Source organism: Micromys minutus, assembly GCF_963924665.1.
Source record: "Micromys minutus genome assembly, chromosome: 4".
In the NCBI taxonomy this organism is placed as follows: Eukaryota; Metazoa; Chordata; class Mammalia; order Rodentia; family Muridae; genus Micromys; species Micromys minutus.
Window position 1 is genome coordinate 12,813,050 of NC_137973.1, and position 16,232 is coordinate 12,829,281.

The window sequence follows — 16,232 nt, forward strand, 5'->3', positions numbered from 1 at the left end:
TTCTTCTCCCTCTTCTATTCCTATTATCCGTAGGTTCGGTCTTCTCATTGTGTCTTGTATTTCCTGGACATTTTGGGTTAGGAGCTTTTTGTTTTTTGCATCTTCTCTGGCTGTTTTGTCTATGTTTGCAATGTTGTCTTCTGCCCCCGAGATTCTCTCCTCGATCTCTTGTAATCTGTTGGAAATGCTTGCTTCTGTGACTCCTGATTTCTTTTTTTTTGGTGTTCTGACTCTAGGGTTATCTCTTTTAGCGCTTTCATTATTGTGTTAATTTCTGTTTTAATTTCCCTCTTCCATTCCTTTATTTCTTTGGTTCTGTTTTCATCTCGTTCTTTGAGTTCTTTGAGTTTTTTTCTTGTTTCTTCTTTAAAAGCTTCTGAATCTTTTTGCTTTTCCTCCCTTTCTTGTTTAAGTAACTCTATCAGCGTCTTGAGGCATGATTTCAGGTCTGTGTCTTCTTTCTCTGGAGGGTTTGGAATTCCGATGTTTGCTACTATCGGAGAGCTGGGTTCTGGTGTTGCTAGATTGTCTTGGTTTCCTTGGGATATACTCTTTCTCTTTTCTCTTGCCATTTTGTTGTCAGTGATATGTTCTTGCCTTTCCCTTGTATCTGGTCTGTGTCCCTGGTACACTTTCCGTGTGCACTCCGCAGAGATCTCTCTACTCCCCAGCAGCCCAGGTTCTGGGTGGCAGCTGGGCCAGGCTCTGCTCTGCGTACTGAAGTTGCGTCCGGGTGGGAACAGACGTTCCTAAGATCTGTTCCTGGTCACAGATGCTCAGCCTCTCCGAGCCACCTTTCCGGCTGGCAGGTGGGCCAGGCTCTGCTCTGTGTCCTGAAGTCGTCTCAGGGTGGGAACAGAAGTTCCTAAGATCTGCTCCCGGTCACTGGGTCGGGGAGGACAGGGCAGGTCAGAGCAGGGGGTGCCCTTTCCGTGTGCACTCCGCAGAGATCCCTCTGCTCCCCAGCAGCCTAGGTCTCCCACTCACCAGTTGCTCAGCCTGTACGAGCCACCTTTCCGGCTGGCAGTTGGGCCAGGCTCCTCTCTGCGTCCTGAAGTCGTCTCCAGGTGGGAACAGAAGTTCCTAAGATCTGTTCCAGGTCGCATTTTCTCAGCCTGTACGAGCCGCCTTTCTGGCTGGCTGTTGGGCCAGGCTCCGCTCTGCGTCCTGAAGTCGTCTCCGGGTGGGAACAGAAGTTCCTAAGATCGGTTCCCAGTCACTGGATCGGGGAGGACAGGGCAGGTCAGGGCAGGGGGTGCCCTTTCCGTGTGCACTCCGCAGAGATCCCTCTGCTCCCCCGCAGCCTAGGTCTCCCACTCACCAGTTTCTCAGCCTGTACCAGCCGCCTTTCTGGCTGGCAGTTGGGCCAGGCTCTCAGGGTTGTTTTGATTTAACTTGTGACTATGGATGTTGAACATTTCATTAGGTATTTCTCAGTCATTCCTCAGTTGAGAATTCTTTGTTTAGCTCTATACCCTATCTTTAAAATTTTTATTGGATAATCAATGTATTTACATTTCATATGTGATCCCTATTCGCTCCAATCCCATCTACCTTCCTGCTTCCATTGCCTCCATGAAGGTGCTCCGTTTCCCAATCACCTCTCCTACCTCACTGTCTTGGTATTTTCAATACTGGGAAAACAAGCCTTTGCTGAACCAAAGGCCTCCCCTGCCATTGAAACCAGAGTGTGCTAACTGCTGCTACATATGTGCCTGAAGCCATGAGTCTCTCCATGTAAACTCATTGGTTGGGGTTTTAGTCCCGGCGAGCTGTGGTGTGTTTGTTTGGTGGACAAACATGTTCTTCTCATGGGGTGGCAGAATTTCTCAGCTCCATCAGTCCTTTCTCCATCTCCTTCCTTGGGGTATCTTTCTCCAACTCCTTCCTGTCTTCAATCGGATGGTGAGATGCAAGCATCTTCAATTTTATCAGTATGCCTCTGGTAGAGCCACTGAAGAGTCATCCATATATGTTTCCTGCCAGTACATACTACTTGATATCAGCAATGGTGCTGGAGTTTTGTGGCTGCATATGGAATGAATCCTTAGGTAACGTGGTCATTGTATGATTTTTTTCTCCAATACCTTTTTCTCTATTTGTCTTTTTATGTTTTCCCATGAGTATTTTTATATGCCTTCTAAGAAGGATTAAGGCGTCTACTTTCTGGTGTTCCTTATATTTGAGCTTCATAAGGTCTGTGAATTGTTTCTTGAGTATTCCAAGCTTTATGGGATAGTATCTGCTTATCTGTGACTACATACTATGAGTGCTCTTTTGTAACTGGGTTACCTCACTCAGAAAGATAGCTTCTAGTTCCGTGCATTTGCTTCATAATTTCATGATCTCATTGTTTTTAATAGTTGAATAGCAATTTACTGTATAAATATACCAGAATTTCTGTATCCATTCCTCTGTTGAAGGACATCTGGGTTCCTTCCAGTTTCTGGCTATCATAAATAATGGTGCTAGGAAGATGGTTGAGCATGTGTCCTTGTTAGATGATGGAGCTACTTTTGGGTATATTCCTAGGAATAGAATAGCTGGGTCGTCAGCTAACACTATGTCCAATTATCTAAGAAACTGCCACACTGGCTTCCAGATTGGTTGTATCAGTTTACAATCCTACCAACAGTGGAGCTGTGTTCCTCTTTCTCCACAGACTTGCCAGCATCTCCTCTCACCTGAGATTTTGATCTTAGCCATTCTGACTGGTATGAGGTGAAATCTTAGGGTGGTTTTGATTTGCATTTTCCTGATGACTAGGGATGTTGAGCATTTGATATTCCTCCACTGAGAAATCTCTGTGTAGTTCTGTACCCCATTTTTTATAGTATTCTTTGATTCTCTATAGTCTAACTTTTTGAGTTCTTTGTATATATTGTATACTAGCCCTCTATCAGATGTAGCATTTGTAAAGATTTTTTTCCCAATCTGTTGGTTGTTGTTTTGTCCTATTGACAGTATCCTTCACCTTATAGAAGATTTGCTATTTCATTTGTTGATTCTTGATCTTAGAGCATAAGCCATTGGTGTTCTGTTCAGGAAGTTTTCCCCTGTGCCTATATTTTCTAAACTTTTCCCATTTTCAATTCTATTAGTTTCACTGTACATGGCTTTATATGTAGGTTTTTGATCAACATGGACTTGAGCTTTGTACATGGTGATATAAATAGGTCAATTTTCACTCTTCTGCATGCTGACTGCCACTTGAACCAGCACCATTTGTTGCAGATGCTGTCTTTTTTCTATTAAATGGTTTTAGCTCCTTTGTCAAAGATCAAGTGACCAGAGGCGTATGGGTTCATTTCTGTGTCTTCAATTCTGTTCTATTGTTCTGCCTGTCTGTTTTTCTACAAATACCATGCAGGTTTTATCATGACTGATCTGTAATACAGCTTGAGAGCAGGGATGTGACTCCCCCAGAATTTTTTATTGTTGAGAATAATTTTTGGAGAAACTGCCAGACTGCTTTCCAGAGTGGTTGTACCAGCTTACAATCCAACCTGCAGTGGAGGAGTGTTCCTTGGACTTTTGTTATTCCAAATAAATTTTTAAATTGATCTTTCTAACTTTATAATGAATTGAATTACAATTTTACTATTCCTATTGTTCAATTCAATGTTAACTTACAGAATTCTTAATATACTATTGTTGAGGTCAATAATATAAGTGATTGGCAGCTACCATTTCTGGTACTTCTCACTCTGCTTTGCAGTCCACAGGCCACAGAGCTATGTCTGTGTTTCCAGGTTGCTTCTTTATCATGCAGTCTGAGATCAGCCCTCACCTGGCTGTCTCTCTACCACCAGGGAATTTCGCATACATTCCCCACAGCCCAGTAAAATCATGACTCAATGATCAATAATTTATCAATCAGATTTATATGTTGAATTCTCAGTACACAATACATCTGCACAATAAGCTATAATCAGTTGACAAATATATAAACCACCTACCTAGATAAGACAAATTGACCTATAAAAAAACTTAAAATTATTCATATCTATCTGTCACCAATTAAGATCACCTGGATCTAGATCCTCCTTCTCTGATCCAAATCTTAATCTCTCTTGCTATTCTTCCTGCTCCTCTTTTCTGTCCTTTTCCCTGCCCACCCGTTCTTCACCAATGCCTTACTGCATAATGACACTATTCTATATATTATTATGTAAAAAAGAGATTTCTTTAGCAAACATCAGATATTTCTGAGCTGTATATTCTATTATACCATAATAATGGCATTCTAATTTATGATAACAATCTATTTAGGGCTGATTTTGTATTTGATACATAAAAACTAAATACAAAAGGTGCTATATCACTGCAAACACAGCAGACATTTTCTGGACATAGAGTAAGAAGTTCAAGTCTCCAATTCCTTTCTTATTGGCAGAAACTAATGGCAAACTATCCCAATCTATTAAGATATGGTGAGCTCAGCAAAGAACCTGGGGCACAGGCCTAGTAAGGTTGTGCCCTGAGTACCCAGAGTTCAGAGAGTGTTTGGCAGTGCTTGTGGAAAAGGATCCTTTCTAGCGCACACTAAGGGCCAGGCATCTCAGAGAGAATGAGGATCTGCCCTGAATGGCTGTGCTTGAGGACCAGATGCCCAGGCTCTTTTCTGCCTGGACCAGCAGAGAATTTTGGCACAAGCCTGGTAAAGTTGAGCTCAAAGTAAGAGCCAGGCCTTTGTCAGAGGGAATCTGGATATGCCTTAAAAAGGAGGTGATCAAATATAAGCTCCACGGGTGCTTTTACAGCTGGAGCGGTGGTGAGCCTGACACATACACACAGAGAGGGCACACTGGGAGTTCTCAGAGATCAGAGAATGCTGTACTCTCTGGAAAAGGGTCCTTTTTGACCTAGAGAAAGAGCCAAGTCCCTGCCAGTACTACTCAGGACCTGTGGGCAGAGGGCTGTGGTCCCAGATCAGTCTCACAAGAGCTCCCACACCTGAGCCCACAAAGACAGAACTGAGTCACTGCCAACAGAACTGACTGCTTGCCCACAAAAAGCGAACACTCAGAAGCAATTTTCTCCCTGAGCTCACAAGCCTCACATACACAGGAGAGACAGGCTCCAGTCACTGACAACAAGTCCACCTATAATCACAGATAACAAGATGGCAAGACAAAAGCAAAAGAAAGCTACTCAATGGAAACAAAAACAACCTGGAAACATGAGAACCCAGCTCTCTCATCACAGCTAGTAGTTGGTTGGAGATCTTGGAGAAGTACATGAAAATCTCCTTTAAACAATTGCAGGAGAACAAGGAGAAATCACTCAAAGAACTAAAGGAAAACACAACCAAACAGATGATGAAATGAAAACAGAAATGGAAACAATAAAGAAAACACAAAAAGACACAACCCTGGAGATAGAAAACCTAAAAAAGAAATCAGGAGTTAGAGATGCAAGCATCTTTAACAGTCCAACAAACTACAAGATATGGAAGAGAGAATCTCAGGGGCAGAAGACATCATAGAAAACATAGAAAAACATTCAGAGAAGATGAAAAAAACCAAAAAGCTCCAAACCCAAAATTTCCAGAAGATGCAGGACACAATGAGAAGACCAAACCTAAGGATACAGGAATAGAAGAGTGAAAAGAATATCAACAAATAGGCATAGTAAATATCTTCAACAAAACCATAGAAGAAAACTTCCCTACCCTTAAGAATGAGATGACCATGAGCATAAAACAAGCCTACAGAACTCCAAATAGATTGACCCAGAAAAGAAATTCTTCCAAACACATAATAGTCAAAACAACAAGTGTTCAAAATAAAAAAGAAGACTAAAAGCAGTAAGGGAAAAGGGACATGCAACATATAAAGGCAGACCAATCAGAATTACACCCAACTTCTCAAAAGAGACTATGAAAGCTAGAAGATCCTGGACAGACATTATACAGACATTAAGAGAACACAAATGTCAGCCCAGGTTACTATATCCAGCAAAACTCTTAATCACCATAAATAAAGAGACCAACATACAACAGAACAAAACCAAGTTTACACAATACCTGAACACAAATACAGTTCTACAAAGAATAATAGATGGAAAACCCAACACAAGAAGGGAAACTGCATACTAGAAATTGCAAGAAAATAGCTAAACAAGAAAACCAAAAGAAGAAAGACACACACAGTCATAATTCTACCTCTAACAGCAAAAATAGCAGCAATCAACAACCAATATTCCTTAATATCTTTTATCATTAATGGACTCAATTCCCCATTAAAGAGACATATACTATAAAACTGGATACATAAACAGAATTCAATATTTTGTTGCATACATGAAACTCACTCATCTCAGAGAAAAAGACAGACACTATATCAGACAGAGTAAAAGGCTGGGGAAAAAAAACCTTCCAAGCAAATGGCCCCAAGAAGCAAGCTGGAGTAGGCATTCCAATATCGAATAAAGTATATTTTCAACCAAAAGTTATCAAAAAACGATAAGGAAGGACACTTTTTACTCATTACACGGAAAATTTTTCAGGATGACTTCTCAATCCTTAACATATATGCTCCAAATACAAGAGCACCCATATTCACAAAAAAAAGCCCTACTAAAGCTTAAAACATACATTGCATCCCACACAGTAATAGTGAGAGAATTCAACACTGCCCTGTCATTTATAGACAGAACATAGAAGCAGAATCTAAACAGAGATGCATCAAAACTAGCAGAGGTTATGAACCAATTTAAATTAACAGACATCTACAGACCATTTTATTCTAAAACAAAAGAATACAACCTCTCCTCAGCACCTCTTGGCACTTTTTCCAAAAATGACCATATAGTCAGTCACAAAACAACCCTCAATAGATATAAGAAGATTGAAATACTCCCATGCATCCTATCAGATTGCCATGGACTAACTCAGGTTTTTAATAACAACAAAGAAAACAAAAAGCCTGCATACACATGGAAGCTGGACAATGCTTTACACAATGATAAATGGTAAAAGAAGAAATAAAGAAAAATATTAAGGATTTTCTGGAATTTAATGAAAATGAAAGCACAACAAACCCAAACCTATGGGATGCAATGAAAGCAGTACTAAGAAGTAAACTCATTGCCCTGAGTGTCTCCAAAAAGAAACTGGAGAGAGCATGCACTAGTAACTTGACAGCACAGTTGAAAGCTCTAGAAAAAAATAAGCATATACACTCCAGAGGAGTAGATGGCAGGAAATGATCAAACTCAGAGCAGAAATTAAACAAGTAAAACAAAAAGATCCATTCAAGGAATCAACAAAACCAGGAGCTGGTTCTTGGAGAAAATTAAGAATATTGTTAAACCCTTAGCCATAATAACTAGAGGGCAAAAAGAGAGTGTACAAATTTAAAAAAAAAAAATCAGAAATGAAATGGAGACATAACAACTGAAAATGAGTAAATTGTAGAAATCATCAGATCCTACTAAAAAAGCTTATACTCAACAAAAGTGAAAAATATGTAGGGAATGGATAAATTTCTAGGCAGACAACAGATACCAAAGTTAAACAAGGACCAGATAAACCATCTAAACTATCTCATAACACCTAAAGAGGTAGAAGCCGTCATCAAAAGCCTCTTGAACAAAAAAGTCCAGATCCAGATGGGTTCAGTGCAGAACTTTATCAGATATTTATTGACACCTAATACCATCACTCTCCAAACAATTCCACAAAATAGAGTCAGAATGAACACCACCCAACTCATTCTTCAAAGCCACAATAACTCTCATTCCTAAACCACGCAAAGTCCCTACAAGGAAAAAAAACTTCAAAAAAAAAAAATCTCCCTTATGAACATTGATGCAAAAATACTGAACAAAATTCTTGCAAACCAAATCCAAGAGCATATCAAAACAATCATTCACCATGATCAAGAAGGCTTCATCCTGGGGATGCACGGCTAGTTCACTATGAGGAAATCAATCAACGTAACCCGCCATATAAACTAATTTTTAAAAAAAGCCACATGATCATCTCATTAGATGCTGATAAAGCATTTGACAAAATTCAAGACCCCTTCATGTGAAAAGTCTTGGAAAGTGCAGAAATCCAAGGCCCATAACTAAACATAATAAAAGCAATATATAACAAACCAATAGACAACATCAACCTAAATGGTGAGAAACTTGAAACAATCCTACTGAAATCAGGGACTAGACAAGGCTGTTCAATCTCCCTCTACCTGTTCAATATAGTACTGGAATTCTTGGCCAGAGCAATTAGATAGCAAAAAGAAATCAAAGAGATAAAACTCGGAAAGAAATAAGTAAAAATATCACTATTTGTAGATGACATGATAATATACTTATGTGACCACAAAAATTCCACCAGAGAACTTTTACATCTGATAAACACCTTCAGCAAAGTGATTGGATATAAAATTAACTCAAACAAATCAGTAGCCTTTCTCTACTCAAAGGACAAAAGGCTGAGAAAAAAATTAGGGGAAAGATACCCTTCACAATAGTCACAAACATTATGAAATAACTTGGTGTGACTCTAACTAATCAAGTGAAGAACCTGTATGACAAGAACTTCAAATCTCTGTAGAAAGATATTGAAGTCCTCAGAAAATTGAACGATCTCCCATGCACATGGATTTGAAAGATCAACATTGTAAAAATGCCCATCTTACAAAAAGCAATCTACAGATTCAATGCAATCCCCATCAAAATCCCAACTCAATTCTTCTTAGAGTTGGAAAGAGCAATTTGCAAATTCATCTGGAATAACAAAAACCTAGAATAGCAAGATCTATTCTTAAAAACAAGGAAATTTCTGCGGGCAACACCATCCCTGACCTCAAGCTATATTACAAAGCAATTGTGTTAACAAACACATGGTACTGGTCCAGAGATAGGCAGGTAGATCAGTGAAGCAGAATAGAAGATCCAGAAATTAACTATCACACATATGATCACTTATTTTTTTTTTGACAAAGAATCTGAAAATATTCAATGGAAAATGGACAGCCTCTTCAATATATTGTGTTAGCTCAAATGGCAGTCAGCATACAGAAGAATATATATAGATCCTTTCTTATCTCCTTGTACAAAGCTCAAGTGCAAGTGGATCAAAGATCTCCACATAAAACCAGGTACACTGAAACTATTAGATGAGAAAGTGTAGAAAACCTTAGAACTCATAGGCACAGGGGAAATTTTTCTTAACAGAAGACCAATGGCTTGTGTTCTAAGATCAAGTATCTATAAATAGGACTTAATGAGATTGCAAAGTTTCTGTAAGGCTAAGGCCCCTGTCAAGAAAACAAAATGACAGTCACCAGATTGGGAAAAGGTCTTTACCAATCCAAGATCTCATTGAGGTCTAATATTCAATATATACAAAGAACTCAAGAAGTTAGATGCCAGAGAATCAAACAACCTTATTAAAAAAATGGGGTGCAGATCTAAACAAAGAATTCTCAATTGAAGAATATCAAATGGCTGAGAAGCACCTAAGGAAATGTTCTACATCCCTAGTCATCAGGGAAATGCAAATCAAAACAACCCTAAGATTCCACCTCACACCAGTCAGAATGGCTAAGATCAAAAATTCAGATGACAGCAGATGCTGTCAAGGATGCAGAGGAAGAGGAACTTTCCTCCACTTTTGGTGGGGTTGTAAGGTGGTACAACCACTCTGGAAATCAGTCTGGTAGTTCCTCAGAAAATTGAGCATAGTATTACCTGAAGACCCAGTTATTCGATTTCTGGGCATATACCCCAAAGATGCTCAAACATACAATTAGGTCACATGCTCTACCACGTTTATAATATCTTATTTATAATAAGCAAAAGCTGAAAAGTACCCAGAATTCCTTCAGTAGATGAATGGATACAGAAATTGTTGTATATTTACACAATGGAGTACTACTCGGCTATTAGAAACAATGATTTCATGACATTCTTAGGAAAATTTATGTATTTAGATATCATCCTGAGTGATGTAACCTAGTCACAAAAGAACAGTTATAATATGCAGTCGCTGATAATTGGATACTAGTCACCAAAAGCTCTGAATACTTAAGATACAACTCACAGACCATATGAAGCTCAAAAAAAAAAAAAGAAAGAAAAAAGAAAAAAAAAAAAAAAAAAGAAAAGAAAAGAAAAGTTGAAGCCTCAGTCGTTCTTATGGGAAAAAAAAACAATAAATTTATAGCACCCTCTCAGAGTGGGGCACACCTAGACCTTAAATCATTAATAACTTGAGAGCTAAGAAGATAGCTTTGTGCCAATTTTTGGCATTTATAAACCATTATGTTTAATCTTTACACACCAAGAAAACTTTGAGTATTTACATATTATATTTTGTTTTATATATACTTTATGCTCATTGTAACTAGTTAGATTTGAACACATACTATCAAACCTTTAAAACAATTAAGTACTGACAAAAATATATTCATATAGTTTTATACCAAAATGCTTTTAAAAATCTGTACATGTATCTCTGTTTTTTTTTAATAAAGTTGTAAAAAAAGAGATATGGTGAGCTCTTAATCACTTGACACTAAGTGACTCTAGGCTGGTCATTGGCTTCTCTCTTCTTTTCCCTCTCTCCTCTCATGGTCTGGTTTAATCTGCTATCCATACTCAGCCTGGACTCCTCCTTCTGCCTGCCTTCTTCCTTATAACTACAATAAAAATCTTCTCCCTACTTTTGGAGTAGTCATACCCTTCACCTTTTATTTAATTTTCAAATTCAAATACCACAGTACAAAGTATGTTCAAGGTGACGTTGGGCCTATGCATGACGTTTCCCTATCAAAGGAAATCAGGCAAACAAAAATATCAATCTAAACTCTCAGAGACTGTTTCTGGGTATAGCAGTATTTGCCTGTGATCCTAAAATTTGGAAGATTCTGAGAAGGATGGAAGTGTCAGTCAACAATGATCTATAGGCAATTTCCAGATTCATTTGTTAGGCTTGATCAACCTGTGACCCAATGTGGCCTAAGAATATATATGAATAAGGTCCAACACAAAAACTCTGAAATTGCTTCAAACAATCTGAGAGAGCGGGTACATGGCTCAGTGACTAAACTGCTTGCTGTGTAAATATTAAGATCTGAGTTTAGATCTCTAGCACACAAAAAGAAGTCTGACATTGGAGAGGTCATCTGTAACTCCAAATGATGGGCTGATTGCTTGGGTAACTGGTCAACTGGTTTAACTGAAAGGATGTGTTTAAGGTTTCTAAAAGGCTAGGTCTCCAAAATCAAGTAGAGACAGAGGGAGAAACTGGATTTCAGTCTCTGATTCCTACTAATCATTGCAAATGTTTATGCATGCAAGCAAACACACTTACACAAATAAAAAATTATAGAAAACATACTCTTTTAAAAATTGATGAAGGCTACCTTAGATCTATTTTATTTTAAACATAAGCAAGTTGACAACAATTATGTTAAATTTTCTGGTAAAACAATGATTTTATTCATCTGAGGTGTTAATAACTTTCCACATGGCCTACCAAGAGCACCACTTTACAGCTTGCAGGAGTTTCCTGAATTTGTTTCATTTCCAAAAGCAAACAGAAGTTCCTAAAACTCATTTTAACTTCAGCACACCAAATAGAAAATTAGTATCACCTATAAGCAAAGAGACACAGTGAAGTGTTGAAAGTTTATTCAGTTGTTCTTTGTGAAGGTCTTTAGAGAAAGAATTAAATGTAAAGCTCTCTGGAGATGGGATGACATGGCATAAGGTTGAAAATGCATTTAACAATGGAACAGTCTCTTTGCCATCACTTTATTCAGATATCAGTGTTTTTTTGCCAGAAAATTTTCCATGTTTTTAAGCACACACTTTTTATAACTTTATTATTCTAAAATTTATTTTTTAGATAGATATTTACCTACTAATTATCTGTGTCAGAAAGATTAGCATTCAGCCTCCTACACAAGTCTTAGCCTTTCCCTTTCATTAACTAAGTTTGTATAGTACCTAAAGCCACCAAAGCAAAATTCTATTATAGCCAAAAAGCAAGCTATGAAAAGTTGATGTAGATGAAGACACTTTTCAAATTGAACTAGAAACTTAAACATATTTGAAATACGAGAATTGATTAGAACAATTTTGTTTATGTTTTCTGTTTATTGTTTTTGTTTTGCAACTTTGTTGTCATTATTTATTCTGTGAGATTATATAGTGTAGTTATCAATCTAAGACATAGGTTTATTGGCTAGTTAAAGACTGAAGTTTACTTCATACATAAAATACCAGCAGCTAAAATACAGTCAGTAAAAAAAAAAATAAATTATCTTTCTTGCAAACAATATATCAAAGAATCAAATACCATTCATTTGTCAACTAAAATCTGATGATACCAGCTACTAGCGTATTCCATTGTGGTAGTTCTCACAAATAACCTGCCTAAGGATGTTTTCCATTAACTGGTAGAAATTCACAGTGACCTTCACTTTCATTACAAAAGTCCAATGCTCAATCCATTCCCAGACAATGCTTGCTGTAACCATTATAATTAAAGAATTCTGTAGATGTTACAAAAAATAAGTATTACAGGAAAAGAAGAAAGTAAGTAATACAGTTCAATACACTGACCAAAAAACTATTTGGGGAAGCATAAAGTAAACATGATTTTATTTTAAAAATACCATAATGATATTTTAAAGCTCAAATTTAATAATTTTAAATATATTAAAGATAATTTCTATTCATATCCTCATATAGTTCTGCATGACTATAACCTAACATTTAAGAGACCGAGAAACAAATATAATAAATGCATCACAGTTTGAGACAAGAATGGAATACAGAACCAAAGTCGATTCACAAGAGCATAAAAATCACATGATAATCCATAGTACCAAAAAGGTCAAGTAACAGGAGTTTCTAAGAGGTAAAGGTAGATTTCCATGAAAGAAACATTAGAATAGATCTTGTGGGTGTGCTAGAGGTAGGTGGGGATGGGAATAGTGCAGATCAAGAGAGAAGAAATGGAAAGACAGAGATGATAAAAGAGATGACTAGGTTTGTAGGGCAATGTAGAAATTCAACAGAGTGTAAACTTCCCAGATTCTATGAGGGCAAGCCTAGCAAATATTCCTAGTAATAGAGGATACAGAGCCTGATCTAGCCATCTTCTATAATCCAGAAATTTTCAGTGGTGGGACTATGACACTGACTCAATCACAAGTCCTTTCGACCCTTCCATAAGATATGCTAAGCACTGAATGCCAAAAAAGGGAGCTAATGCCCAACACTAAATGCATGACCAAGAATTCAAAGCTGAATATCATGCAGAACATGGATATAAAAAAATAATGATTCATAATGATATTTTTCTATGCTCATATATTGGCGCCTAGGTCAATCATCATCAGAAAACCTTCCTGTGGCAACTGATGCAAGCAGATGTGGAGACCCACAGCCACACATAATGGAGAACCCACATTGGAAATCTCCATTGTGTTCCTGCTCTCAGAGCTTAGGAATTTGATGAAAGAAAGGGAAAAGACTGTAGGAGCTATGGTGGTCAAGGACACCAGGAGAACACAGCCCACTATATCAACCAAGCAGGGCTCATAAGAGCTTATACATGGGTCTGCATTAGGTACTCTGCAAATATAACACAAATAGCTTGTTTTTGTGTGACTCCTAATAGTGTGAATGGTGGTGCCTCAGACTCTGTCACATGGGTTTGTAACTCTCATCCTAATGGCTTGTCTCACTTGTTATAAAGTTTTGTGCCTAGTCTTTTGGTATCTTGTGATAGTGTGTTGGTTGATATCCCTGGAAGACCTGATCATATGTCAATAAAAACAGAATAACGGTGGATCTGGGGAAGAAAAGAGGTGAGGGTGCGAACTGAGAGGACAGGAGGGAATGGATGGAAAACTCGGGTCAAGATGTATTGTACTGGAGAAGAAAAAAGGTTCAAAAGGAATATAAGAGAATTATTCTTCCTTCTATTTATATTCTCACCATATATTTTATTCTTTTACCCAGAATGTAGAGTTTTTTAAATGCATTTGATATTTCTACAAGACAGCAATCTTCAACTGGTCTTGTTTCTAAAACATTGCAATTCACTCCCTGTCTACAATATATGAAATACATGCAGTTCAATAAAAACTTAATTAAGAATATAAAAAAGATTATCTGGTGGTTTATTTTAAATTTACCTAGTTTAGATACTAATCCTATCTCCTTTATGACTAACTTTATTTCCATACAATGGAACAAATTCTTTTAGCTTAAATGCAATAAATATGCATTGATTCAGGTAATAATGTAGATGACAGAGCATATATTTTTACTGAGAAATTGTCTTTCCTTCATGACCTTATGTAAAATTTTGGTGCATGCAAGATTAGGACAGTCCCACTATCTAAGAATTGGTAGATAACCAGTGTCATTGAATGTTTACAACACCTCTTTGACATATTCCAAGGAAGAGGAATGTTTCTGACATTACTTTATACAAATCTCTCCTTTTCTTAGGTTTTAACAATTATGCTTCAGAGATTGGGAGGTGCCCTTTACTTGGAATGTCTCTACTCATCTTACTCAGGATGTAGTAACCAAGAAAATGTCAAGACAATCATACCTGCTTCTTTTTCTCAAATATTTGACATTCCTTCCACTTAACAAGTAGTAGTTGCCATGAACTCCCTAAAAAACTGAAATAACTGAGAAAATGTTCATTGAGTCAAACCTAAGATATTTCCAAATAATAAAGTATACACCTCCATCCACATATGGCCTTGTTTGTGCAGCAATAGATATCACAATCAATATTAGTCATTCTGGAGAGGCAAAGTCATAAAAAGATTTAATTATCTCTGTAATACATATCATATTGTCAAGAATTTAAAGTTCGTTTATTTGTAAAATAATGGATCTTTAAACAAAAGGTACTTGAATACTTATTTCTTATGAATATTCTAATAAACATTATGCTAATATAAAATGCTAGAGCTAAAAATGGTTGAAGATTAATTACTTATAATACTCTACGAACAACATGAGGCAGAAATAGATGATGCTTCAATCTTTAATGCTTGACTCCTTTATTGATGTACTTTTGGATGATAAAACAAAGGATTGCCTTCTGCAGTTTAAAATGTTATGTTAAAAACAAATTAGAGATGTTTCAATATGTTTATAAAAGTTATTGTTGATCTTTTACAGGCACAACATGATATATAAGATGGTCTTTGGAAAATAATGATTGGACTAAAAGCCACTATATTACAAAGAACAGGAGGTTTGCACTACCAGTCATCAGTATTTAGCCTGGACAAAAGTAGGATATCTAAGTTTATTTAAAAGTAGATAAACACACAAAAGTTAAAAAAAGAGTTTTCAGAAATTTGACAGAAATATAATTATTGATATAATATTGATACAAAAGACAATACTTGATTAAGGAGAGTGATAAAAATAGTGTTTTGAAAAGATAATATTGGCTGTTTTACATATTTTATAGTTATTTATATATATACAATTAATAAAAATAAAATCAATTACTTCTTGTGAACATATACAGAATTATACTTCTAGATATAAGAGAAAAAGATAAAATTTCAGGTAAAAATATACAATTATTCAATTACTCACCTTTCTGCATGTGTGCATGACAGTATCAGAGAATTCCCTGAATGGTGACTCACTAAGGCACATGTCTATTTTGTTTGATTTTTCTATATTAGTATTTTGGATTTATGTTAGCTTTGTACAGCCATTTTATATGCTTGTTACTTCAGATCACAGGGTGTCAGGAAAACATTGTTACCTTGGACTGCAACTGCATCTTGGAGAACCATTTCATCAAATATAGCACTAAATGGTTTATTGGGCATATGAATGTTTTTCATCATGAGATGTTAAATATATAAAATATTAAAAACATGATTATATGCTGAATTGTACAGAATGACTAAATTTAAAACTTAAAAATCTACCTAATATTTGAACTTACCATATAATTTTTAAGTATAAAAATCTCTATACAAAATTGTCTAGTCATATCAGAGCTAATACATGCAAGTATATAAATCAATCAATATATTCCCAAGTATAAAAAATAGTATATATGGATATGTTCATATGATATATATATGTATATATATATATATAAACAATATTCAAAATCTTGGAATGATAAGATATTTTTCAATTAAAAAGCAAATTATGCAATGTTCAGAATATGTAACAAAGAAAATGTAACAAAGGATATGTATATATAG